The sequence below is a fragment of the Aquarana catesbeiana genome, linkage group LG08 (genome assembly GCF_042186555.1).
Source record: "Aquarana catesbeiana isolate 2022-GZ linkage group LG08, ASM4218655v1, whole genome shotgun sequence".
In the NCBI taxonomy this organism is placed as follows: Eukaryota; Metazoa; Chordata; class Amphibia; order Anura; family Ranidae; genus Aquarana; species Aquarana catesbeiana.
The window spans coordinates 270,112,991-270,140,936 of NC_133331.1; the positions used below are offsets into that span (position 1 = coordinate 270,112,991).

At 46.7% G+C, this 27,946-nt stretch overlaps 1 long non-coding RNA gene across 1 annotated transcript; it reads left to right on the forward strand.

The window, feature by feature from the left end:
• LOC141106477 (uncharacterized) lies at positions 1-24,646 on the forward strand. The gene is made up of 3 exons (XR_012235722.1): positions 1-71; positions 22,477-22,555; positions 24,563-24,646. It is a non-coding gene; the product is annotated as an uncharacterized lncRNA (long non-coding RNA).
• The last annotated feature ends 3,300 nt before the right edge of the window (positions 24,647-27,946 follow it).

Genomic DNA, 27,946 nt, shown 5'->3' on the forward strand with positions numbered 1-27,946 from the left:
CCAGCCACATTTTGACTTCAGTGTTTCAGGAAGAAGAAGCCAAAATCAGTCCTGAGCGTGCTATCTCCCATGTGAGTTTTTTCTTTATGTTTACTTCAGGGAGGGGGAGAAGGAGGTTCTGCAGCAGCAGGGACAGCCATGTGTTCATACTTTTAGTGCAGGTGATGGAGTAAGAGGGGAACAGGGTCAGTATTCTCTTATCTATTCACATTGTCATGTATTTACTCTGGCTCTGTATACCACCCAACCTGGCTCTGTATACCACCTAACCTGGCTCTGTATACCACCTAACCTGGAACTGTATACCACCTAACCTGGCACTATATACCACCTAACCTGGCTCTGTATACCACCTAACCTGGCTCTGTATACCACCTAACCTGGAACTGTATACCACCTAACCTGGAACTGTATACCACCTAACCTGGCACTATATACCACCTAACCTGGCTCTGTATACCACCTAACCTGGCACTATATACCAATTACCCTGGCTCTGTATACCACTTACCCTGGCTCTGTATACCACCTAACCTGGCACTGTATACCACCTAACCTGGTTCTGTATACCACCTAACCTGGTTCTGTATACCACCTAACCTGGCACTGTATACCACCTAACCTGGCACTGTATACCACCTAACCTGGCGCTATATACCACCTAACCTGGCTCTGTATACCACTTAACCTGGCTCTGTATACCACCTAACCTGGCTCTGTATACCACCTAACCTGGCCAATGAGGCTGTAGCAATGTTTCTGCATGACGTTAGCCCCCCACTTCATTTGTTTTTGTGCTTGTTTGCAAAATTAAAGTGGGCCAGTCTGGATGAAGTTCAGGGCCAGATTTTTGTCCCAGTCCATCCCTGCTTGCGACAGATGTTATTTGGTGGAGAAATCTTTAAAGGAGGGCAGTATGCTCCTGTCTTAGTGAACATCTTGTCTAGACTTTTAGGACTCAGCAAACAAGAGGCTGGACTCTGTTCTGAAAGCTTCTTTTTCCTTTGCTTGCTCTGCTATGATAGCTGTGATAGCCAAGCCTGAGAAAAAAAAAAAAGGGAGAGGAAGAAACCGGCGTATGTCCGGAGGAATTTACAGAATCACCTCAGACTGTGTGGTTCGTGGCTCTAGCCAGCAGATTTTTCATTGAGCTTTGTGGTCAGTTCACAGATGCAGCTGCGGGCAGGGGCGGATCCAGGGGGGGGGCAACAGGGCAATTGCCCCCTCCGAGATTGTGGGTGAGTGGGTGGGCAGGGCAGGCATCACTGTGGGTGAGAGAGCCGGCGGGCGGCTCCACAGCTGAGAGCATGGGTGGCTCCGTTACGTGAACAGCTGTGTGCGGCTCAGTGACAGTTTGTGAGCGGCTGCTGGCCAATCAGGGAGCCGGCGGTTGGGGGAGCAGAGAGATAACATCATTTCTCACCGCCCAGCGCTGCCCTGCATCCCTGCAGTTCCGCCCTCACTGTAGAATGTACAGGCAGCCGCGGCAGCAGAGAGATTACATCATCTCTCTGCTGCCCCTGGGGCGGGATGCAGCGCTGACACATCCGCTCAGGATGAGCCCTGTGTTCGCTCTGCTCCCATCACTCTCCCAGCGGCAGCAGCCAGCCCATTCCTCCCTGCCCAGCACTGATGACAGGGGGTCACCAGTTAAATAAGCCTGACTCTGACTGGGACACAGCAGACAATTATAGCAGCCAAGTGACAATCCGCAACCTGTGGCATAGGACGTGGCAAGTGACAATCTGCAACGTGTGGCATGGGACGTGGCATGTGACAATCTGCAACGTGTGGCATGGGACGTGGCAAGTGACAATCCGCAACGTGTGGCATGGGACGTGGCAAGTGACAATCCGCAACGTGTGGCATGGGACGTGGCAATTGACAATCCGCAACGTGTGGCATGGGACGTGGCAAGTGACAATCCGCAACGTGTGGCATGGGACGTGGCATGTGACAATCTGCAACGTGTGGCATGGGACGTGGCAAGTGACAATCCACAATGTGTGGCATGGGACGTGGCAAGTGACAATCCACAACGTGTGGCATGGGACGTGGCAAGTGACAATCCGCATCTAGTGACAGGTGACGTGGCAAGTGACAATCCGCAACGTGTGGCAGGTGACAGTGGCAAGTGACACGCTCGGGGCTCCCACTGATTCTATGGTGAGTTGAACCATTTAATTTTTTATAACCATGTAATAATAGTAATAATGCGCTTCAATCATCCTGACACCATAACAACCATGGTGCTGTGATGATTGAAGCGCTAACACCAGCCATTTCCCCATTAAATTTACCCCCAAAAAAACATATTTTCTGGCAGTGCCCCTCCCGAGACTAGGCTCTGGATCCGCCCCTGGCTGCGGGGTTCTGTGGTTAAAAAGCTAGTCTACTGAGCTGCCTTGTAAAACCACTCTCCACAGAGCCGCTCCCTACTAGTGAAATGACTATGCTGACAGCTCCCCTGTTACCTTTCTATCTTCCTTTCTGAAGATCAGTGATAGTGTCACTGCCAGATGCCACTTTGTTTTTATGTGAGCGTGACACCAAAATTGGGCTCTAGAGCCTTGTGATCTGTAATTCCACCCTTGAGGCCTTCCTCAACAACCAGCTCAAACTGCATCCAATCAATTTTGTTTAAAGGTCAAAGCTGAGGTGTAAAGACCATTTATGGCAGTTCTGTGCCTTTGGTCAAACCCTTATTTTTGCAAAACCTACTTTTAGCTTCTGTTCCACAGTCCAGAATTCCCAACCTTCTTACAAAAGGCAACCAGTAAAAACAAACCAACAACATTGCTGGTTGAACTAGATGGACTTAAAGCGGAGTTCCACCCATTTAAAAGTCAGCAGCTACAAAAAGTGTAGCTGCTGACTTTTAATAATCAGACACTCACCTGTCCCATGGTCCAGCGATGTGGGCACACGAAGCCCTGCTCCTCTCCCCCTCCTCTCTGTGGTGTCGGCATTCTAACTGTGGGCACCCGGCTGTGGCTTCGCAGCCGGGCGTGCACTGCGCATGCGCGAGCCCCTCACTGTGAATGGTCGGGCAATCTTCTAGGACCTGTGATGTGCAGAAGATTGCAGGGAGGGAGAGGTGATCTTCCTTCTGGCGCTGCGGCACCAGGGGAGGAAGTGGGAGCAGGGTGCCTGTAAAAACAGGGTACCCGCTCCCCCACCAAAAAAAAATGACATGCCAAATGTGGCATGTCAGGGGGTCACCTACACTTAAAGCCGAAGTTCAATTTTTGGGTGGAACTCCGCTTTAAGCATGACTAACTAATCATTTATGTAACTGTGTAAGTAACTTGGTCATTCGGTTAAAAGACTTTTCCCATCAGTTTTCATTTCTTCATGTGGGTTCCGGTAAATAAAGGTGTATTGGTATGAATTTTATTTAGCAAATGTTTCGAGACTTTGATTACCTGTCAACAGTCAACACACACTGCTTTAAGCAAACGTTTGGGCAAACAAAAGCAAGTTATTATGTGTCAGACTGAAATCACATGTACAAATCTTTGTTGGTTATAATATGTGTAGTGTCAGGTCACCTAGAGGCTGGGTGACAGATGCACACCGTTGGGATCAGGAGTGCACCGCAAGGTAGTGGACCCTACGGCTGACTGCTGCGGATTGAACCCTGGGAGGTTCAGGAAGCAGGTCTACTGGATCACTGACACAGATCCCACTGGGAGCTAGAGCATAGATTCCCCAGGGCGCGGAGTCTAAGAGCCAGCAGGTGTTCATCAGAGCCTTTAATGGTAAGGATGGACTGCGCTGCAGTCTGGCTCCAGGTCGCGGCCCCCACGGTCTCACAGCTCACGCTCACGGTAGACTACAGGAGAAGAGGAAGGAGGCAGCAGGCTAGAACAACAAGGAAAGTAAGGGACAAGCCAAGGTTCAGGGTCACAGGCAAACAGGGATGGTCGGGAACATGCCAAAGTCGGTAACAGGAATCAGATGTATGAAACACAGCAAGTACACACAGAGGCTAACACACAATGGTTGATCAGCACTGCTGGCTTGCAGTGCACAGGTTAATATAGGGTTCCCTGATAGGGCCTGGGGTGGGGCCATGCTTAGAGGAAAGGTTACAAAGCAGTCAGGTGAGGGTCAGCTGGTCTCTAGAGATGAACACATGGAGACAGGTATGCTGATCGACAAACTCTATTGCATAACCATGACATGTAGGTAGCCTCCCTGGCGGTATTCCCGAGTGTGGCTCGGGGTTAAAATTCAGTACCATTAGCGGTAACCCCGAGCCACACTCGGGATCGCATTGCAGGATCCTGGGGCGGCGTTACTTACCTTGTCCCCGGGATCCTGCGATGTCCCCCGCAGTGTCCGAGGGCTCCGTCCTCCTCCGAAGCCTCTCCGTGCCAGGCTCCGTTCCCTGCGAGCGTCGCGACGCACGGGGGCGGAGCCTGGCGGCAAATTCAAAAAACTGTCAAAATCATAACACATACAGTACTGTAATCTTACAGATTACAGTACTGTAAGAAATGATTTCACATCCCTTTTGTCCCCAGTGCTCTGGCCCATGCCCTGCATGCAGTTTTACATGATATACACTGTTCTTTCTGCCTGGAAACTGGAGATTGTCCATAGCAACCAAAAAGTGTCCCTTTACGTCAAAAGTGGCTTTAGACCAGCTAGAAAACAGCGATAGTAAATTAGAACACTTGCAGAATTGAGCGATAGTGAATTGTGGGGAAATTTATTTTATTACTATTTTTTTTAATTTTTTTTAATTATTTATTTTTATTTATTATATTATAATTTATGTTTTTGTGTTTCAAACTTTATCATACCCGGGATATCTACTAGACTCTGGTTTGGACAGATTTAAGTGTGTTATTGTTAAGATTTACAGACCTACAATATAAAACGCCAAATTTCCATGCAAAATAATGGTACCGCTTTCAGCACCTAAAATCCGAAATAATCATACCGCCAGGGAGGTTAATCCAATCTACATTCTTGCTGACAGTTGTTATGGGGATCAAAGACTCAAAACCAGCTTTTACCTGGTCCCTGGCTTTAAACTCATCAGGGACCCCCCTTGTAACCCTTATGACATCTATGTACACATGAGGGTCAAAGCTTCCGGAGAGAGCTGCTCGCTTCCTCCTCTGACTGTGTGCTGGGTCACTGTATGTATCAGGGGTATCTTCGGTTAGGAGATGGGGCTTTCTATTTTCATCTTTTTTGTCTAATGCACTCTGTGGTCGCCCAGTCTGGCCCTGTGTTCCAACCCACTGGCCCCCACAGAAACCACAACTCTGTCCCCAGTAACTGTCTGTGTGGCATACATATGTCCTTACCGTCAGGGATATCACTGTACCGATGGCATCACCATGAAGGGTCAAACGGACAAGGTACTATGTCACAGTAATCTAAGGTAAAGGTGGTCACGTGTACCTGAAGAGTTACACCAAAACGTAATTATGTTATCATTTTTGTGATGGCCACCTCCTGCCCCCCCCCCCCCCCCCCCCAGATCAAACAGAAAAAGGATATGCAGCACCCGAAAACACGCTCTCCTGCAGTGATAAGCGTGCATTCAGGTGTTCTTCCTGGCCAACTTGACTGAGGTGGCTGTGGTCAGCAAAACTTGGAATGGACCATCATAACTTGGCTCAAGGATCTCCAGACAGTAGTTGGTGTGTTCCTGTATCTAATTCAGGATCTGGAATGGAAGAAAACACCTGGACATGCATTCAGGTTAATTCTCGTGATAATGTGGTTACATAATTAGTCAACACATCAGACTGCAACTGTAACTGTTGTGGAAAGTAACAACCAAGTCTGGGAGCTGAACCAAACAAAATTTCATAGAGGGATAGGGCATGTTTCCCCCGGGGGTGTGTCTGACACTGAACAGGGCAATGGGCTAACTGTCTGGCCAACTCATGTTAGTCTCTTGGGCCATCTTTAACATCCTGTTTTTAGTGTCCCATTCATCCTTTCTACCTTCCCGCTACTTTGAGGGTGGTATGGGATGTGTAGTGCCAACTGAACCCCCAGTGCTGCCCAAATCTCTTTTGTAAGGGTTGCTGTTAAGGCTGGTGGTCCCTGATCTCTCAATATCACCTCTGGGACCCCAAATCTACATACTATCTCACTCAGTAGTTTCTTAGCTGTGGTCCTGGCAGTCGTGACCACTTCCACTAGGGCGTTTTCGAATCCGCCACTTCTTGGCACTTGAGAATGATAAATTTGCATCCTCTAGAATGGGGTATAGGGCTTTTGCCAGGTGCTTCTTCTGTGTTTTTTCTGTGCTTCTTCTGTGCATCCTGGGTTACATTTGGTGCAGATAATGCATGATCTGCAGAAGTTGTCGGTCAGTGGAGTAACTCTTGGTGCAACACTTGTTGATAAGAGAGTTCATAAAAGTCTTTGTCAAGTGGGCAGCTCCATGTGCCCATTGCACCACGGCTGGGTACATACTCCTGGGTAGACAAGGCTTCTTGTTGCACTCGAATAGTCCATTTCTGAGAGTTGCTCCTCTCCGTTTCCAGCTTTCCTTCTTATCCGGACTTGTTTTTTCCTGTAGTTCTTTTAGATAAACTCTGTCCACTGGGAAAGTCTGTAAGGTAAGCACGGGGTGGTCTTCTTCTACCACCCTGCTGTCCACTTCCCGTGGACCACCAGCTGTCTGTTTGGCAGCTGAATTGGCTAGATGATTGCCTTAAGCTTCCTTTGAGTTCATTTTGTCGTGTGCTTTACTCAGAATAGTCACTTGGGTTGGGAGAAGCAAGGCATCAATTTTTCACAGGTGTTCCTGCAGCCGTCAGGAATCCTCTGTCCTAGATAACACCATAATCATGGGCAATGCTGAAAGCATATCTTGAGTCCATATGAATGTTGGCTCTTTTTCCCTCTGTCCATTTACGTGCTGTAGTAAGTGCTTACAGCTCTGCCTCCTGTGCAGACATCACCGGTGGTAAGGCTTCAGCTTGTAGAACAGTGTTTTCAGTGGTGACCGCGTGTCCTGTGTGGTCATGGGGTGACAAGTCAAGACTCTACTCCTCCTCTGGCTTTCCCCCCTCGAGAAGTGGAAGAAGAGTGGTAGGGTTCAGTGTTTGACAACTTAATAGAGTAATGCTGTCCAGTAGGAGGGAACACAGGAGTCTCAAGTGTCTATTAGTGGACAAGTGTTTCGGCTGGATCTTGGTTGAATATGGCAACAACGTCATGGGGAGCAAGCAGAACGAGGCAGTGTCCGAGGACCAAGTTCAAAGTTTTGTCAAGCAAGGCTTGTGTAGCAAAGCCAGCTCACAGACACACTCCTCTTGCTACCGCATCCAGCCGACAGGAATAATATCCTATGGGGCGTAGGCTGATGCCGTGTGATTGGGTGAGTACACCTGCAGCATGTCCCAGACGTTCGGATACAAAGAGCTTAAGCGTTTTGTCGTAGGCTGGGAGCCCTAGCGCCGGAGGTGGCGCACTTAAGGGCCTCAAACTTAGATATTTCTTCAGGAGACATCTGGAAGGGTCTGATTGCAGAGCATCAGTAGGAAGGCTTCTGGAATCCATGCTCCACACTAGGAAATTAGTCCAAGGAAGGCATGAAGGGATTTCTGACCTTGTGGCAGTGGGATATCAGAGATTACTTGCACCCTGTCTTCAGTGGGGTGTCTTATCCCATGGGACAAACAGTGTCCAAGGAAAATGACAGGTGTTGAGCACCACTGCAATTTGGGCTTTGAGACTTTGCACCCCTGGTTGGCAAGATAGCACAACAGGCTTTCTGAGGTGACTTCAACAGGGGGTAAGTCAGCTGCACAAAGGAGAAGGTCATCAACATGTTGGAAGAGAATCACTTCCGGGTGTTCCTCTTGTCATGTGTCAAGGATGATAGCCATAGCTTTTGCAAACTGGCTTGGAATGTTCTGTACCCCTTGTGGCACCACTGTTTAGGTATGTTTCCTTTTCTTTCCATGGATGAATGCAAAAAGGTACCAGCAGGAGGGGTGAGGGTGGACACTGAAGAAAACGTTTGTAAGGTCCACCTCTGTGAGGTATTTTGCAGTCAAAGGCATCCAGAGCAGGTACCTGGTTCTCCTTTAGGGGTTCTCTTCTTGGGGTTATTGTGGTTTCCGGGGCAATGATGCGCCCTCTTTTAGCTTGACTGAAACTGGTGGCACCTTTAAGTGACCGTTGTCTTCCGGTCCTGTGGACCATAGGCACGCAGGGATTCTGTCAAGTACTTCCTGCAGTATTGAGCTTGAAGTTTTTGCTTCATTAAGTGTCGTCAGGAGAGGCAAAAAACACAAAGCAGATGAGTCTTCTAAAGATAGGGGAGTATGTAACTTCATCCCCCCTTCAGGCGTGTCCTGATTGAGGCCTGTAGTCCGGACAACACATCAGCTCCTAGTAGATTCAAGGGACATGTAGAGGACACCACAAATCTGGCAAGCAAATCAGGAAATGTCCCCACTTGGAGTGGCTTTACAAATGGACTGGAGCGGGGCACCCCATCCACTCCCACGCAGGAAACGTGTGTGTCTCTTTTCAAAGTGGGAGAAACTCAGATCATCAAAGGCCTGTACGAGTCTAGCATGATACTTCTTCAGACTCCCCTTTATCTTGGGTAATATCTTGGATTGTGGTGGTCTGATCCGTCAACTTCTCCTTTGCCCAGTCGTGGAGTTGTGCACAGAACTCCACGCCTGAGGTGTAGGAAGTGGCACTTGTCAGGCTGGCATCATTGAAGGCCGTCTGCATGACTGGCCAAAAGACATGTCCTGCTTTGATTTGGCATAGGCTGATCAAGTCTCTCCAGGCAGCTGAGTAAGTTTCTTGTATCTGCACTATCCTGTGGTAGAAGGGAATTGGCTGCTTCTCTGGGTCAGGCAGATTTGTCACTAAGGCCTCTGCTTGTGATGGAGTAAAAGCGACATACATCACTGGTGCCCCTTCTGGTAACTGAGACTGTTGTTGGGGCGGGGGCTGGCAAGGGGCACTGTTCTTTACGGTTGCCAGCATGTGTTTGAGATCCTCTCGGAACTGTGAGTCCGGAGCCGGATTGGGGGTTAAATCAGTGGGTGGCCTTGCTGCCTGTTGTTGGGCTTCCCACTCAGACGCTTCTTCATCATTAACATATCCGGCCTGGGAATGTGATGCTTCCGTATTGGGGAAGACAGATGTGTGGTACGAACCATCCTGGTTAAAACAGGGAGGGCTGGGTACAGGCTGTTTAAGCTTACTGGGTGTACCAAGATGGCCGCCGGCAGGAAATGCACTGGGCTGGGTAGAAAGTGAAGGCATGGGTGTACTAAGATGGCCGCCGGGCTGAGTTGTCACAGTGGGTTGTGCTTGGGTGGTGAGAAAGGAGTGGTTGTTAGACGGAGGGCAGTGCTGTCCCTCCCCTCCTTTTGTTTCAAATTCCAACATAGCGTGGTAAATTCACATACTGTATCATCAACTCTGTGATACACATACATAATACAATCGCCATCTTTCTTAACTTCCTTTATCCAATTTTCTTTATCACACAGGATTTTTCTCCCTGTTTCTTTAGCAACATAACTTTCGCCACTTCTTTCAACTTTGTCAACTATTTCAACATCTTCTTCTCTCCTCTTCACAATATCACTTTCTTTACAATATCACATTCTTTTCTCTCTCTGTTTCTCGGCTAACGGCTTGAGAGGAGAATACGTACAACCAAGGGGTTAATATTCTTTCTCAGTGTTCTTTATCAACAAATTCCTTGGGTGGGGGCACATAAGGCTGCGCTCCTAGCTGCTACTGTCTGCTATAACCCTGTAATGTACGGTTAATCTCAGAACAAGAACAAACACATCAGGGGTAGTGAGGAGCAACGGCCGCGACCCAACAGATCCCCCGGGCAGCACAGCAATCTCTTTGATCTTATCCCTGCTGCTCTTTAGGATCTCTATATCCCGGGGGGCCATCTGGTATTCCAAAGGAACCACAGCTTTCCTGGCTCTGGTCTACTTCTTCGCTTTCTGAACTGTTATATCAGGCACAAACTGGCTTTACTGGCCAAGAGGAGACATACCAAAGCCTTACCATGAAAACTGCTCATGATTCTCTACCCTGAGATTAAAGCTCTATCAAACCCCGATTAAAAAACTGAAGAAAAATTGTCTTTAGTGCTTATTGTATTGCGAGTGCTCTGCTATAGGACCAAAGTGTGGTAATAGTCCACTCTAACAACAGATAAGGTATGCAGCCCACTTCCAACTGGGAATGTTTCTATAGTGAATAACAAAAAACAATAAAGAGGGTGCAAAGCCCTGTTTATTAACTTTAAAAAACTTGAAAATCAAAAAAAGGCAATAGACCTCAAGGGGTGTAGATACAAAAGTGTCAATAGATACAAAGTGTGAGTGCTCCGTGATGACCTGGAGCTTACTCAATAGCAAGCAAACTATGAATATATATATTATGAATTTTGATGGCAAACCCCTCTTCCTCAGAGCTTAGATCTCCTGCCTGTATGTCTCATGCATTAATAGACAAATGTTTTGCTTTGCGTCTACAAACTATGGTATGTATATTTGAAAATTGATCAATCCTGATGTATTGATGGCCTATCTCATTTCTTGAAGTTGTAATTTTTTTTGTCACAATTTTTTAGAAAATGAAGAAATTAAATATAATGTGGTGTTTTATTGACAATTTTTTTTTACATACTGACAACAGTGCAGTACAGCGTCATCATATCTCTGGTGTATCAAGGATACTGAATGGTGACTGGTGTAAAAAAAAAAAATAATAATAATTCAATATTCAGTATAGGCAAATAATATTTTAGTCAATTTTTGTAAACATTTTTTTCTTTTTTTTTTTTTTACTTTTTTGCTTTATTTTCCTTTTTCTTTTAGTCACCATATTGACACTGTACTGCTCTGGGGGGGGGGTGATCAGGGATTTTTACAATGTAGCTACAGTCAGCAGCTGCAGTATTTTTGGTGGGGGGGCTGGAGCTCCGCTTTAATTTATATCAGTAGAATCAATTATTCATTACATAAAGACCAATTATAGCAAGCAGTATCATAATTGATCCAAATCTCCTAACCGCTTTATCCGCTTGCTGGCCTGGTCATAGCCGAAAAACGGATAATTCTAGGAGGGTGCACTATAACGTCCTACCAGAATCGCGCACCCACGCATCCCTTGGGGAGCGCACCCGGGAATGTCTGTGACCATCGGGTCTCCCAGACCTGGCGTGTCACGGGTCAGATTAAAGGACCAATGACAGAGGACCTTTACCACATGATCACTCCGTCAAATGACAGAGTGATCAGTTGTAAACAAACCGCAGCATGTCTGGTTCGGCTCCTCCCCTCTTCTCACGCCGATCTGTACAGCATGTGGGGAGAGGACGGAGCGGGTGCAGCAGCGCTGTGGGCTGGATCTGAATGGCCCACAGCGCTGATCTGTGCACATCCATCCTCATTCATGCTCCATCCCTGGCTCATTCATCCACATTCATGCTCATTCATGCTCCATCCCTGGCTCATCCATCCTCATTCATGCTCCATCCCTGGCTCATCCATCCACATTCATGCCCCATCCTTTGCTCATCCATCCTCATTCATGCTCCATCCCTTGCTCATCAATCCACATTCATGCTCCATCCCTGGCTTATCCATCCACATTCATGCTCATCCATGCTCCATCCCTGGCCTATCCATCCACATTCATGCTACATCCCTGGTTCATCCATCCTCATTCATGCTCCATCCTTGGCTCATCCAACCACATTCATTCTCCATCTTTTGCTCATCCATCCTCATTCATGCTCCATCCCTGGCTCATCCATCCACATTAATGCTCATCCATGCTCCATCCCTGGCTCATCCATCCACATTCGTGTTCCAACTCTGGCTCATCCATCCACATTCGTGTTCCAACCCTGGCTCATCCATCCTCATTCATGCTCCATCCCTGGCTCATCCATCCACATTCATGCCCCATTCCTGGCTCATCCATCCTCATTCATGCTCCATCTCTGGCTCATCCATCCACATTCATGCTCCATCCCTGGATCATCCATCCTCATTCATGCTCCGTCCCTGGCTCATCCATCCACAATCATGCTCCATCCCTGGCTCATCCATCCTCATTCATGTTCCAGCCCTGGATCATCCATCCACATTCGTGCTCCATCCCTGGCTCGTCCATCCACTTTCATGTTCCATCCCTGGCTCATCCATCCACATTCATGCTCCATCCCTGGATCATCCATCCACATTCATGTTCCATTCCTGACGCATCCATCCTCATTCACGTTCCAGCCCTGGATCATCCATCCACATTCATGCTCCATCCCTGGCTCATCCATCCACATTCATGCTCATCCATGCTCCATCCCTGGCTTATTCATCCACATTCATGCTCATCCATGCTCCATCCCTGGCTCATCCATCCACATTCATGCTCATCCATGCTCCATCACTGGGTTATCCATCCTCTTTCATGCTCATCCATTCCCATTCATGCCACATCAGTGATCATCCTTGCCACATCCAATGCCACATCAGTGCTCATCCATACTAGGGATGAGCTTCAAGTTCGAATTGAACATGAGTTCGACTTGAACATCGGCTGTTTGATCGTTTGACGAAGATTGAAGATTATGGGGCGTTCGCGCCAAATTTGAGCGGCGCGTCATGCCCCATATTGCACTGCGTCATTGCAGTGAATTGCTGGCTGATGATTGGCCAAGCATTCACTATGACCCGCATGCTTTGGCCAATCACAGCGCCTTAAGCAGAGAGAGCCATAATTGGCCAAAGGCAGGGTGCCTTTTGGCCAATTATGGTTTAGGGAGTTAAGTCCACACCCCACACTATATAAGGCCGCCTGCACGTCGGCCTTGTGTAGTGTGTTGCTGGCGGAGAGAGAGATAGAGAGAGTGTCATTTCATTTACTTTGAGCAGGCAGTTTATTCAGTTAGCTAGATCTCACTGAAGACCGTTCCTGCTGTACTGTTTCTATTCTACTTCAGGCAGGCAGTTGATTCAGTTAGCTGCAGTGTATTTTGTAGCTAACTGTTTATTCAGTTAGCTAGATCTCACTGAAGACCGTTCCTGTGTACTGTTTCTATTCTACTTCAGGCAGGCAGTTGATTCAGTTAGCTGCAGTGTATTTTGTATATATACATATATATCCCGGCTTTGTATATATACATATATATATTCAGTAGCCCTTCTCTGTAATCCATGATTTCGTCCAACCGCCACTCCAAATCACTCCCGAAGTTAGGGTCCCCTGTCAGCTTCACATACAACAGTCCCAGGCTGCCATAGCCAAAGCCTTCCGTTGGGCTGTCATCCACTATCCAAGGGTATGCTTGGAACTTTTCCCTGGTGATGCTGCTCACAGGCTAGCGCTTCCTTCCAGAGTTCGCAGCAGATAGAATCAAACCATCCCAGCAGGACCTGCTCCGATACTGGTGCTCTGTGCTGTATCTGCAGCTCTCACAACCTCCTTCTGAGTTCCTTTTCCCTGGCGACTGGTATCTGTCCCTCTCCTCTCCTGCTATCCGGACCTTGGATCCAGGTGGAAGTTTGGATGTCCCAGACTGCAGGAAGTGTCCTGCTGGTTGCCACCAATGTAACGGAACGTCCCCCACATTCTGCTTGAGTGCTTCCGTCAGTATACCACTTCCTCTTAGTCTGAATCTAGATATCAGATATTCCAACCGCACACAAGCACAAAGCAAGACGAGACTTGTTTAGCTGCTGACATGGACTCATTTATTAGAACCAAAATTACAAGTCTTTATATACCGTTAAAGAGGAGGTTCCCCCCTCCTGCTCATATTACTCTAACAATACAACTGTAACCTAATTAGCCTAATTAACATGAGCTAGTTTACTAAATCATTTACCCAGACTAGGTGACTCAGAGACATGACCTTTGGGCAGACTTGTGGTCGCCGAGCTTCACACAGTAGTATAAACACAATAGCAGGAGCTAATTACAATTAACAATACAAACAGTGACCCCCCCTCCTCAGCCTAGTAGGCAACAAACTATAGTATGAGTAGACTGTCCGACTCCTACCAAGTTCTAGAGGCCAATGTGATCAGCTCTCTCAACTAACATGTGGAGTTCAGAATCAAACCAAGAATAGTCTTTTCATATATCCTGGGAGATATTGTGGATAAATATTACTGTGCCATTGTAAGCAATCCGATACATACCCTCCCAGTCACCATTTCCAATATGGCATACACAGGGTTCCCAGAGTCTGTGTGTCCTGGGGGACAAGGACCGGAATCCAAAGTAACACCACCTAAAGGGTCCCTAGGCATGCAGCTCACAAAGCGCACCGTTCCCCCAAATGCCAGGGCCCATAATCAGTAGGCAAGAGGCTGGCATTCAGTCCCCTCCAAAAGCCTTTGTCACAGGTAGCACACCCCAGATACAATCATACTGCTGATGCGGTCCACAATGAAAATTGAGTTTGACACCCCTGCTCTAGCAGGTAATACTAATGATATAGGACAGTAGAACAAAACAGTAAATGATTGCAGGATATAAAGACTACTCAAAAAAACACTCTGTTTAGTTAGAGACCTGTGGGCAGGAGAAGGGCAGAGGAATGACTTGTCACACCGCTCCCTCCTGTGCCTCACCACCACAGGTAAGATAAAGCAGAAAGTTACAGCACTGTTCCTACATCAATTAAACTATTACACCTTGGAGTAGCTAAACCCGCTCAATTACCAGATAGAGTCCTGGGTTAAAATATTTGTCTTTACAGCACTGACTGCTTTAATCCCTTAGTGCGGGGGTGGGGATTTGTTGTAGTCTCTCAGAAGAAGGAAACCCTTTTGTCTTCAGCTAGCTCTATAATAAACTACTTGAAATATCCTGGTAATTGGGAGGAGGTGAAGTAGCCTGGTGATGCCTTAATAGGCCATGTGTAGCAAAAAGCACTTGTGGTGTCCCCAGGGCCGGTGCTAGACTATTTTGCGCCCTGCAAGACCAGCTGTTTGCAACCCCCCAACAAAAAAATTAAAACTTCTACATTTTTACAAACAGTAGAAAATATTAAAACATTTAAACATGAAACTGCTAAATTGGCTAAAATAAGTGCCATAAGGTGCCAAAGAGACAGCCCAGTCCAGCAAAACACAAAAACAAATAAAAAGCCCAGCAAAGAAACATCCACATACAGCAAAGAGACATTCCCATATAGCAAAGAGACAGTCAAATCCAGAAAAGAGACAGCCCAATCCAAAGAGGCAGCCCAATCCAGCAAAGAGACATCCCCATTTAGCAAAGGAACAGTCAAATCCAGCAAAGAGACATCCTCATTTAGCAAGGAGAGTGTGACTGGTGGGAGGGCAGTGTGACAGGTGGGGGGGGTGTGATAGGATGGGGGAGTGTGACAGGTGGGGGCAATGTGACAGGTGGGGGGGCAGTGTGAAAGGTGGTGGGGGCATGCGTGACACGTGAGGGAGAGTGTGACAGGTGGGGGAGAGTGTGACATGTGGGGGGCAATGTGACAGGTGGGGGGGCAGTGTGACTACACTGACTTACCTGACCAGTACAATGACCTAACTGACCACTACACTGACCCAACTGACCTCTACAATGATCTACCTGACCACTACACTGACCTACCTGACACCAACAATGCTCTACCTGACACCTAAAATGACCTACCTGACACCTACACTGACATACCTGATTACTGCTAACTGTGGCTGGAAAGTCCTGTACATCTGCAGCCCTCAGTACAGCCCTGCTCACACAAATCTCCCCATTCCCCAGTACAATGTACATCAGTGGATTCCCTCACCTCTCCATGTCTTCCACCATCAGGCTCTCCCCAGCACCAGACAGACAGTATTCCTTTTTGGTCCTGCTACCCAGCAGCTCCTTGGTGTCCCCCGCTATCCGGGAGGTCCACCAACTGCCATCTTACCTCTTCTATGATCATCTGCACCATGCACCTCCCCTCCCCCTCCGCTCTTCTCACACAACAGGCTGAACCAGAGAGGCAGGCTGGCTGAACCTGAGGAATCCCAGGCAGGGGGAGGGAGAATATGGTGCTGCAAAGGAACGCAGGTTGCAGGGATATGCCTCATCTGAGGTTTAGAGGGAGGCCGCAGCACAGCACACTCAAAAATAATTTTGCGCCCCTAAATATCTGGCTGCCCCCCTACGCTATGCCACTGGCTGTAGATGCGCCCTAGGTGGCTGCTGGCAGAAACCATTAAATCAGGCCGAGACAAAAGTACAGTTAAATCACACTTGTTTAATAATAAAAGTAAAAAGAACAAACGTAGTCAAAACATAGCCAAAGTTCAGTAACCGGAAAGGATAGTCAGCCAAGCCAGAAGTCAGGGATCAATGTAGTGGAACGGAAAGCAGGATCTGGAGCCAGAAGGGATGTCAGCAAAACAGGTCTTGAACAGGATCGCAGGAGAACATTTCTGTGATGTCGACCAAGGCAAAGGCAGAGGTCCTCTGGATTGGACGGCTTAAGTAGGCAGGACTTACGAGCAGGATATCATCAACAGCTGATTAACTGTGGAGAGAGATGGGAGCTGGCAATTAGCCGACAGCTGGGCGGCCAGCCCAGAGAAGGAAGGGCTGAGCCCAGCCCTGACAACTGCCTAGTTCACCTAGTGGCAGCGTTGGGCCTGGGTGTCCTGTGGAAAGAGGAACGCTGTTGCTGCTCCACAAAGGGTCAGTGAAGCACCAGGTCCTACATGCTTAGGCAAAAGAACAAGGCAATGGTGTCTGCATTCAGTGTCTCTGTGGTAATAGAATGGGCCAGTGCCGCTCACCAGTCCCAATGACTCTTGGTAAGGGAAGTCTTTACGATAGGCCTCGGTAGAGCCCTGCTCAAGGGATAATGTGGTCCAGCGTAATACTATGCTTCATCTCGGCTGGATCTGGCATGCACGTGTGAAGAGCGGCCTCCAGGCTTCCACTGAACAGTCAGAAGTAGCTGGCAGTTGATGCTCCTTCACCCGCACGTGATGACTCTCTCTCTCTCTCGCCCTCTAGCACAGGCTGTGACTCAGCCACAGCACACACTGACACAGAGTCACTTGCTCGCAGTTCCAGACCAGGATCCCAAGAGAGAGATCCCGCCCACACGCAGGCCTTTTTTTTACCTCTCCCAGCATCCTCTTCTTCCTCCACAGCCAACTGGTATTTGTAGTTCAAAACAGTCCAGCTGAATGCAAATATTGGCTCCCTGGACTACACATCCCAAGATGCTTTGCTTTACTTTTAGAACTCTACCTTCAGGATCTGAAAGCACAGAGCCCAGGACGAACACTAGGAGAAAACAGCTTCACAGCAGCAATGCTTCACAGTGTCCCCTGACAATGCAGGCAACTTTAGCCAGCTCCTGGCTACATTGCTTTGCTGGGTTTTTTGCCTTCCTCTGGATAAACTGTAGGTATAGGATTATATATATATATATATATATATATATATATATATATATATATATATATATATATATATATATATAGAGTATTGTATGTTTTTTCCCCCTTTTATTGGTTGAACTAGATGGACTTGTGTCTTTTTTTAACCAGACTAACTAGGTAAATATGTAACTATATGTACTGTAACCAGGGGCATTGCTAGGTGGCAAAAAGACCAGGGGCTTCAGCCCAAAGTCCAAGGCCGGGGGGGGGCCTCTAGTGGCGCTGGGTTTGTTTGGTTGGGGTTGTGTGGTTGTGTGGCGGGGGTAGGCTGACTTGCTGGTTGCTGCCTGGCTTACCAGTGGCCATCAATGCTGACCACTAAACTGACCTACCTACCTGACACACACTGACCTACCTGACATACACTGACCTACATACACTGACCTACCTGACATACACTGACCTACATACACTGACCTACCTGACCCACACTGACCTACCTGACATACACTGACCTACCTGACACACACACTAACCTACCTGACATACACATACTGACCTACCTGACATACACACACTGACCTACCTACCTGACATACACTGACCTACATACACTGACCTACCTGACCCACACTGACCTATCTGACATACACTGACCTACCTGATACACACTGACCTACCTGACATACATTGACCTACATACACTGACCTACCTGACATACACTGACCTACATACACTGACCTACCTGACCCACACTGACCTACCTGACATACACTGACCTACCTGATACACACTGACCTACCTGACATACACTGACCTACATACACTGACCTACCTGACATACACTGACCTTCATACACTGACCTACCTGACACACACTGACCTACCTGACCCACACTGACCTACCCGACCCACACTGACCTACCTGACATACACGGACCTACCTGACATACACTGACCTACCTGACCCACACTGACCTACATACACTGATCTACCTGATCCACACTGACCTACACTGACCTACATACACTGACCTACCTGACATACACTGACCTACCTGACCCACACTGACCTACATACACTGACCTACCTGACCCACACAGACCTACCTGACCCACACTGACCTACCTGACCCACACTGACCTACCCGACCCACACTGACCTACCTGACCCACACTGACCTACATACACTGACCTACCTGACATACACTGACCTACCTGACCCACACTGACCTACCTGACCCACACTGACCTACATACACTGACCCACACACACTGACTTACCTGACCCACACTGATCTACACTGACCTACATACACTGACCTACCTGAGCCACACTGACCTTCATACACTGACCTACCTGACCCACCCACACTGACCTACCTGACCCACACTGACCTACATACACTGACCCACACACACTGACCCACACTGACCTACCTGACATACACTGACCTACCTGACCCACCTAACATACACTGACCTACCTGACCCTCACTGACCTACATACACTGACCCACACACACTGACCTACCTGACCCACACTGACCTACATACACTGACCTACCTGACATACACTGACCTACCTGACCCACACTGACCTACATACACTGACCTACCTGACCCACACTGACCTACATACACTGACCCACCCACACTGACCTACCTGACATACACTGACCTACATACACTGACCTACCTGACCTACACTGACCCACACTGACCTAGTGGCGCTGGGTTTGTTTGGTTGGGGTTGTGTGGTTGTGTGGCGGGGGGTAGGCTGACTTGCTGGTTGCTGCCTGGCTTACCAGTGGCCATCAATGCTGACCACTAAACTGACCTACCTACCTGACACACACTGACCTACCTGACATACACTGACCTACATACACTGACCTACCTGACATACACTGACCTACATACACTGACCTACCTGACCCACACTGACCTACCTGACATACACTGACCTACCTGACACACACACACTAACCTACCTGACATACACATACTGACCTACCTGACATACACACACTGACCTACCTACCTAACATACACTGACCTACATACACTGACCTACCTGACCCACACTGACCTATCTGACATACACTGACCTACCTGATACACACTGACCTACCTGACATACATTGACCTACATACACTGACCTACCTGACATACACTGACCTACATACACTGACCTACCTGACCCACACTGACCTACCTGACATACACTGACCTACCTGATACACACTGACCTACCTGACATACACTGACCTACATACACTGACCTAACTGACATACACTGACCTACATACACTGACCTACCTGACACACACTGACCTACCTGACCCACACTGACCTACCCGACCCACACTGACCTACCTGACATACACTGACCTACCTGACCCACACTGACCTACATACACTGATCTACCTGATCCACACTGACCTACACTGACCTACATACACTGACCTACCTGACATACACTGACCTACCTGACCCACACTGACCTACATACACTGACCTACCTGACCCACACAGACCTACCTGACCCACACTGACCTACCTGACCCACACTGACCTACATACACTGACCTACCTGACATACACTGACCTACCTGACCCACACTGACCTACCTGACCCACACTGACCTACATACACTGACCCACACACACTGACTTACCTGACCCACACTGACCTACACTGACCTACATACACTGACCTACCTGAGCCACACAGACCTTCATACACTGACCTACCTGACCCACCCACACTGACCTACCTGACCCACACTGACCTACCTGACCCACACTGACCTACATACACTGACCCACACACACTGACCCACACTGACCTACCTGACATACACTGACCTACCTGACCCACCTGACATACACTGACCTACCTGACCCACACTGACCTACATACACTGACCCACACACACTGACCTACCTGACCCACACTGACCTACATACACTGACCTACCTGACATACACTGACCTACCTGACCAACACTGACCTACATACACTGACCTACCTGACCCACACTGACCTACATACACTGACCCACCCACATTGACCTACCTGACATACACTGACCTACATACACTGACCTACCTGACCTACACTGACCCACACTGACCTACCTGACCCACACTGACCTACATACACTGACCCACACACACTGACCTACCTGACCCACACTGACCTACATGACCCACACTGACCTACACTGACCTACCTGACCCACACTGACCTACCTGACCCACACTGACCTACCTGACCCACACATAGTGACCTACACACACTGACCCACACTGACCTGGTACCTGCCATACACACACTGACTGACCTACCTGTGTCCAGGTCTTGCAGCAGCAGCTCAGCTGTGGTGCTGGTGTGTGAGGCAGCCAGGGGAGAGGAGGAGAGCCGCCCGCCCGAGCGCCAATCGATGTCGCACGGCGGCCAAATTGTAATTGCCGCTTTCTTCCTCTTCCAATCACAGTGCCCTGGGAGAGGACTGATAGGTGGAGTACAGACTCTGGGAGGCGCTGGGGATGCTGCTCAGGGTGGCGGTGTCTTCTCTCTCTCCCTCCTGGGCTGTTCCCGGCTGCCCAGGTATCCCCATCCCTGCTGCTCTGCACTCCATGGCACCACCGGAGGGCCACTCCAGTCCAGAAATGGCAAGCCCCATGAGCACTAGCGCGGAGGAGGAGGAAGTGCAATCCTCCTCTGCTTTGAATGCTGGGAAGTGTGGGCACAGTGGGCAGTGACGTCACTGGTTGCTAGCTGCTAGGTGGCTATAGCAACCAGTGACCAAGAGTAGAGTCAGGCGGGAAGGAGCTGGAGTCGGAGCCAGCGCTACCACGGCTCAGTCCGCCCTTGTCCCCTGCATTCTAGGACCGGGACAAGAGACTCGGGGCTATTAGCCCCAGGCTCGGGGCTGTAGCCCCAATAGCCACCCCCTGATGATGCCTCTAATTGTAACTATGCACATATGTGGCAGTATGGCATTAAAACCCACTGACTTGCTGTCATCTTGCTGTGTACAGCTCACATAAAATCGATAAACTTCTGAAAACCGGGCAAAATATAAATTAACATGGAAAGGCAAATAGTTTCTAAAAGCTGCCAGCATGAAAAATTGCAGGAACTTGATATGCAACAGTGTTTTCTCAGTATTTGCCTTTCCATGATAATGAATACTTTGTCCAGATTTCAGAAATGACAGGTGAGAGTGTGACTGTACAGTGTGGGACAGATTCAGCAGCAGATATCACTGGACTCTTATTTCTTCTTACCTGATTACTCCATTTCCTCCATTCATCTCTTTCTTCCTCAGGGGCGGCTGACCAGCAAGCAGCACTGGGGGCCAACCCATCTTTCTCTTCTCTTCTCACTCCCTGGCTGGACTCTGGAGTGGATTCATACAGTATGTGGTGGGCTAATGGTAGTAGAATAGATGGGGTACTGGGGGTTCAGTCATGCCAGTCCCTATTGGTTGAAGCAGAGGGATGGAGGCAGCACAACTGCATTATTCCTGTGTCCCTCCTCATGCTGGGCCTAGGGTTGGTAAGTCTGAATGCTACCCTGAGCCCTGCCACTGCTGGGAACAGAAATGGGGTAACTTTTTATCGAAGGAGAATCCCCCCCAATGCGGGGTGTGTCCCCAGAATCCAGTCACTTTCTGGGACCAAGAAAACTTTATTGCAACAGCAAGTCACATACAAAGTTGGGTTTTAATGTGCGGGTCACTTTCTTTTAAGCAAAACTGATTGAACACTTAAACAGTAATAACTAACTGTCCAAAATGACTCCATGCTACTGTATATAAAGCAAAGCAGAAATTTGGGCTGGAATTCCTCTTAAATTGATTTTAGATTCAAACTGTCTAAATATGAGCTCTGGAGGTTACTAAACTGCTGACTGGGTGCTGATATTTGTCCTACCTGGAGGCTAGAAGACAAATATTTTAATAAATACATGTGGTATCAGGTATGTGTTCCTAAGAAAAATGTGACTGCTAAATGTAATTTTAATTAAAACTTCTGTTTACTCAACTTCCTTTTCTTTTATTATATAAGCCAACCCCGTTCTTTGTAAAGTAGACCTCCACCAAAGTCTTCCAGCTGTCTACATTCTCATAACCAACTGAACCACCCGGTAAGTATACGCTGGAATGTTGTTATCTTATTTTTATTCTTAATTTAATTATTGATAAGGAAAGAAACCTTGTGAATAATTCAGTAAGAAAGTCTTTTAAAAAAAAAAAAGCACAAATGTCTCTTCTTTCCCTGGTTAGCTTGGGTTTTGGGCTCTAAAGTTCCTTCACAGCTCGTAGTGGGGTCCCGTAATAAATACCTGTAGGTAGGCTGATTATTGGTGCTTTGGTTACATTTATTTTTGTTACTTCTTAAACTACCTTTTAAGGATGAGAAATGTTTAAAGATAAAAGGTACTTATTTAATTTTATCAAAATCAAAAATGTGTTTAACAGTAAATTTTACTTAGTAAGAAAATAAAAAATATATATAAAACCTACGGAACATAAAGGTATAGTAGAAACAAAGATTTTTTGTGTAAGTCGGTTTTATGTGTGCAGATATGTGGAAATGTGTGTCAAAGTGTTAAAAACAATTTTAGTATAGAGCAGATATATTTAGCACATGGTGTAGTTCAAATCTTTCATACCAGCCAACCAGTAGAAGAGGCGGATGGGATATTGCTCTTCTGTACATAGCAAAACCCAAAACCAGCCCTAGACAGTTCGAATCTTGTCCAGTTTACCAGGAACCAACCGAGATTCCAACCATGTATGGACAGGCTGAATGTACCCAAGTTAACCAATGGATTAACTTGTGTACAACCAGCCTGCCAGATTTTACATGTGATTATTGCTAGCAGCTGTTTAGGCCACTATCAATAATAACTGTGTTCTCCCAGCAGGGATGACTTCCCACGCTCCTCTGCCGGGAGAACACTCTCTGTGTCAACACCTGTGGTTGCAGAAAAGAAATTTGCTCCATCTATGGCCAGCCTAACATACTTTCACTGAATTTCAATATCAATCATTTGATTCAAATATTTTTATATATTTTAATATAGTTATACACCAGATATTATTATTTCATTGTGTGTGCCCTTATTAGGAAATAGTACAGTAGAAAGATTGCATTCATAAGTCATATTCCTTATAAAGAACAATTATTTTTACATAATCTTAATAGTCTCATTCTCCTTCTCTCCAAACCGAGAATAAAAGACAATTATCTGGGGACTCTTCCCATTCCTACAAGAAAAACCCTAAAGAAACCGTTAGGCTTCATGTACTTGAGTTTAGGAGCTCATGGCTTTTTTTGCCAAAGCTCCTAAACTCAACTTCATAAAAGCCTATGTGTCAATGTACATATAGACTTTTACCAGAGTTTAGGAGCTGCTGTGGTTAGGGGAGCTACAACCTCCCTCAACCTCCCTCACCTGAACGCAGAAGAATTACTTTCAGGATAATAGGAATGTTTTGACCGCCGGCCACGGGAAAACACAAACCGTGGCAAAATCGCAATAAAACTGTGGCAAAATTGTGTCGCAATTTTGCTGCGTTTTGCATTTTCCCATGGCCAGCAGTCAAAGTAGGCAGTGTGTATATGAAGCCTAAGTCTAGTTAGTAAAGCAGATTCATATACAGTTAAATTAATTTCACTCTAATATCCTTTGGCACTGCTTGGGTGAGGACCAGAGTGGGTAGACAAGGTGAGGCAAAAGGTAGCCCTGTTTATGATAGAAAGCCCTGGAAATCATAGATAATGGAGATTGGAATGCCGGTTTTTGTGAATCAGCCCTAAAGGCGTCTAAGAACCTGCTGTGATATTCCTTTTGTGGGATTGAGGAATAAGATAGACCCCTTAATCGTTGTTTTAATTATGAGTAGCCAGATCCAGTAAAGTCTGGGAAGCATCAAGCAAATTCATTAAAAAAAACGCAATCAGCCAATAATAAATTCCAGGTGTATGTGATCAATTATGATGGATTAGAGCAAATGAACATTGGACCTTTTATAATATTGGAACAATTTTTTTATTTGAACCTAACATCAGGGTGTTCCATGTTATTTTTTTAACATGTTTTCAATTTTGTTTTCTTTTTCTTTCCATGTATCCAAATTATCCACAGAGCCCAAAGATGTTCACCTTGAAGAAATCCCTGTTACTCCTTTTCTTCCTTGGGACCATCAACTTATCTCTCTGTGAGGAAGAGTAAGTATGCATAATACTTTTTAAATAAAAGTATAGACTTTAAAAGTTGAAAAGTGATTCTAAAGTCTAAGTATGTATTCAGGGCTGTTGTTAGAAATCACGGGGCTCCGTACAGCCTTCCTGACAGGCACCCCCTTCCCCGAACATGTCAAAATGATATTTTCATTAAAAATACACAAAAATCATTATTAATGGACACAAACATAACATAATTCCAGCTAATTGTAAAAGATAAAACTGTATTGAGTTATTAAAAAGTTCTCTGTAAATTAGGTATTTACATTCATGTAAGTGCTGTGGCCTGTACAGTGGCCTGTATGGAGTAAATTGCTGTTTTTTTTGGCAATGTGGCTATTGCTGTGTACAGGAAGCTTAAATTACACTATGGGGATGCAGCAGCTGTACGAACACAGCCTCAGGTCATAATTTGACAGGCATGTGAATGCAGGTGCATGGCCCCCAACTATTGACAGCGTGCCTTCAGGGCCACTAACCCACACCTGCACACTTATCAAAGTAGAACCTGCAGCTGTGTTCATACAGTCACTGTAATACAGTTACAAATGGATCCCGATGCACAAACAAAATGCTCATTCGCACTGTGTGGGCCATAGAACCCATGTGAATAAGCCCTTCATTTTTTAAATTATTTTTTACATTTTTTTATTTTTTTTTTAATTTTTAAAAATAATTTTTTACATGTTTAAACATTTTTTTTTTTTTTACATTTTTAATAATTTTTTTTACAATTCGTGCATTTTTTTACATTTTTTAATCAATTTATTTATTTTCTACAATGCCGATGGAGGCTTTTGGTGAGATATCAGGTGTCTAAATAGACCCCCGACATCTCACCTTTAAGACAAATAAAGGAATTGAGGACATAGATTCTTCAGTTCCTTTCTCTGTAGCCTCAGCTGCACTCAGCTGTCCGGGCCCCATGTGTGCCTGGGCACCCTACAAGAGCACTGGTGGTCCCCCCTATCAGCAGCCCTGTATGTATTCTCTGCATTAGATGGATATTTTTATTGCATTTTTATTTTCACTAGTAATGGTGGCGATCAGCGATTTTTAGCGCAACTGCAACAAATTGGACACTAAGTGACACTTTTTGGAGACCAGTGACACCAATAAAGTGATCAGTGCTAGGAAAATACACTGTCACTGTATAAATGACACTGGCAGGGAAGGGGTTAACATCAGGGGTGATCAAAGGGTTAAGTGTGCCAATAGGGAGTGCTTCCTAACTATGTGGGGGATAGACTGAAAGGAGGAAGAGAGACATCTGTGTTTCTGATTAGCAGGAACACAAGATCTTTCTCTCCCTCTGTCACAGAATAGCTGTATGCCTTGTTTACATAGGCAGACCGCTGTTCTGCCTCTCCTACGAATGATCGCTGGTGGCAGGCAGCCATCGCGGCCCCTGGACCCGCTGATTGGCTCCTGCTGTGTCCAATCACAGTGGAAGCGGGTCTCCGGCCACGCGTGTACGAGACCCAGGAAGAGAAAACATTGTACAGGTACGTTGTTTTACACAGCCGGGCCTCCCTGCCGCAGTATATTAACCGGAGGCGGTCCGGAAGCTGTTATCTCTTTAACTCTGGGAAAACAGCTAAGCATATAGGTGAAATACATATATAACATAGTTTTACCTAGTAATTTTTTTTTAAATCTGTTTATTCAGTGCCTCTTTAAATATGTTGTTTTGGAGTATAAAGGTTGAAGGTGGAGAGTCCAAGGTCAAACCCACAAATCCAGTCGCTTTACGGTGTACGGATGGGATAGAAACATATTGACAAACCTCTGGTCAAGAGGGAGATTTCAGTGATGAGACTAATTAGGAGGAAGGTGTATGTGGGGAGGTGAACTGGTGGGTTTGGGCAGATGTTGGGAAGGATTTGTGTGGGGAGATGTGGTAAGAAGATAAGGAGGGTCAGAAGAAGGCTGAGTGTGCGGGGTCGGAATGGACTTAGTTTGCAGGCACTGTGCTGTACTGTGTCCTACTGGCCAGAGGCGGCTCTAGGCTGTGTGAGCCCTTAAGCAAATCTTAGACATGAGGCCCCACTCACGCCCAAAATGGGAAAAATAATTAAAGCGATAGAAATTAACATTATGAATTGTGTATATCAAGAGCCTTAAATCCTATAAACTATGAATTCACAGTTTGTAGAATATATATATATATATATATATATATATATTACATGCACACAAATATAGATACATTTTGTGCAGCTGCTCCTAGCAATGTGTTTAAGGTATAACAGAAGTCAAAAACCATATTTCTGAAGGTCAGGTTAATATAACCCAGCACAGAGTTCCTCCTTATATCAGAGTCTGCAGGATTCCTCCATACAGTGCAAGGGGAACTTTGATGTAAAGGTGAATGCTGCGGAACATGATGTAAGGGGCAATGATGCAGATTTAGGTATAAAGGGGAACGCTGATGTAAGGGGGGCTCTGGTGATCAGAGCTCAGTCAGATGGTCCTCTCTGGGCTCCAGCTTGGTGGCTCTGGTTTCATCCTATATTATCCTCTCCACAGTCCACACACGTCTGACTACTCCCATGACGCCCGTCCTAGCAGCGCTCCCACTCTTGACTCCTCTGTAGGCTTCTCCCCAGAGACTGCAGACATGATACAGGAGATGGTCAGAGACTGTGCGGCTATAATACAAGAGATGGTCAGAGACTGTGTAAACATGATACAGGAGATGGTCAGACTTCAGACATAGTATAGTAGATGGTCAGAAACTGCAGACACGAAACAGGAGATGGTCAGAGACTGCAGACATGATACAGGAGATGGTCAGAGACTGTAGACATGATACAGGAGATGGTCAGAGACTGCAAACATAATACTAGAGATGGTCAAAGACTGCAGACATGACACTAGAGATGGTTAGAGACTGTGCGGCCATAATACAAGAGATGGTCAGAGACTGCAGACATGACACTAGAGATGGTCAGAGACTGTGCGGCCATAATACAAGAGATGGTCAGAGACTGTGCAGACATTATACAAGAGATGGTCAGAGACTGCAGACATAATACTAGAGATGGTCAGAGACTGCATACATGATACATGAGATGGTCAGAGACTGTTCAGACATGATACAAGAAACAGTCTTATGGTAATGACAACTCACAGCCAGGGTGCAGACAGACAATCCCTCTATACACTTTCTATTTCGCTCTCCACCTGAACATCCCAAAAAACAAACATGCACATAGAGTTATCTAAAAAAATATTTAATAATGTAAGCATAAAGATCTGGTTCACACTTACTGACTGCTCCAAG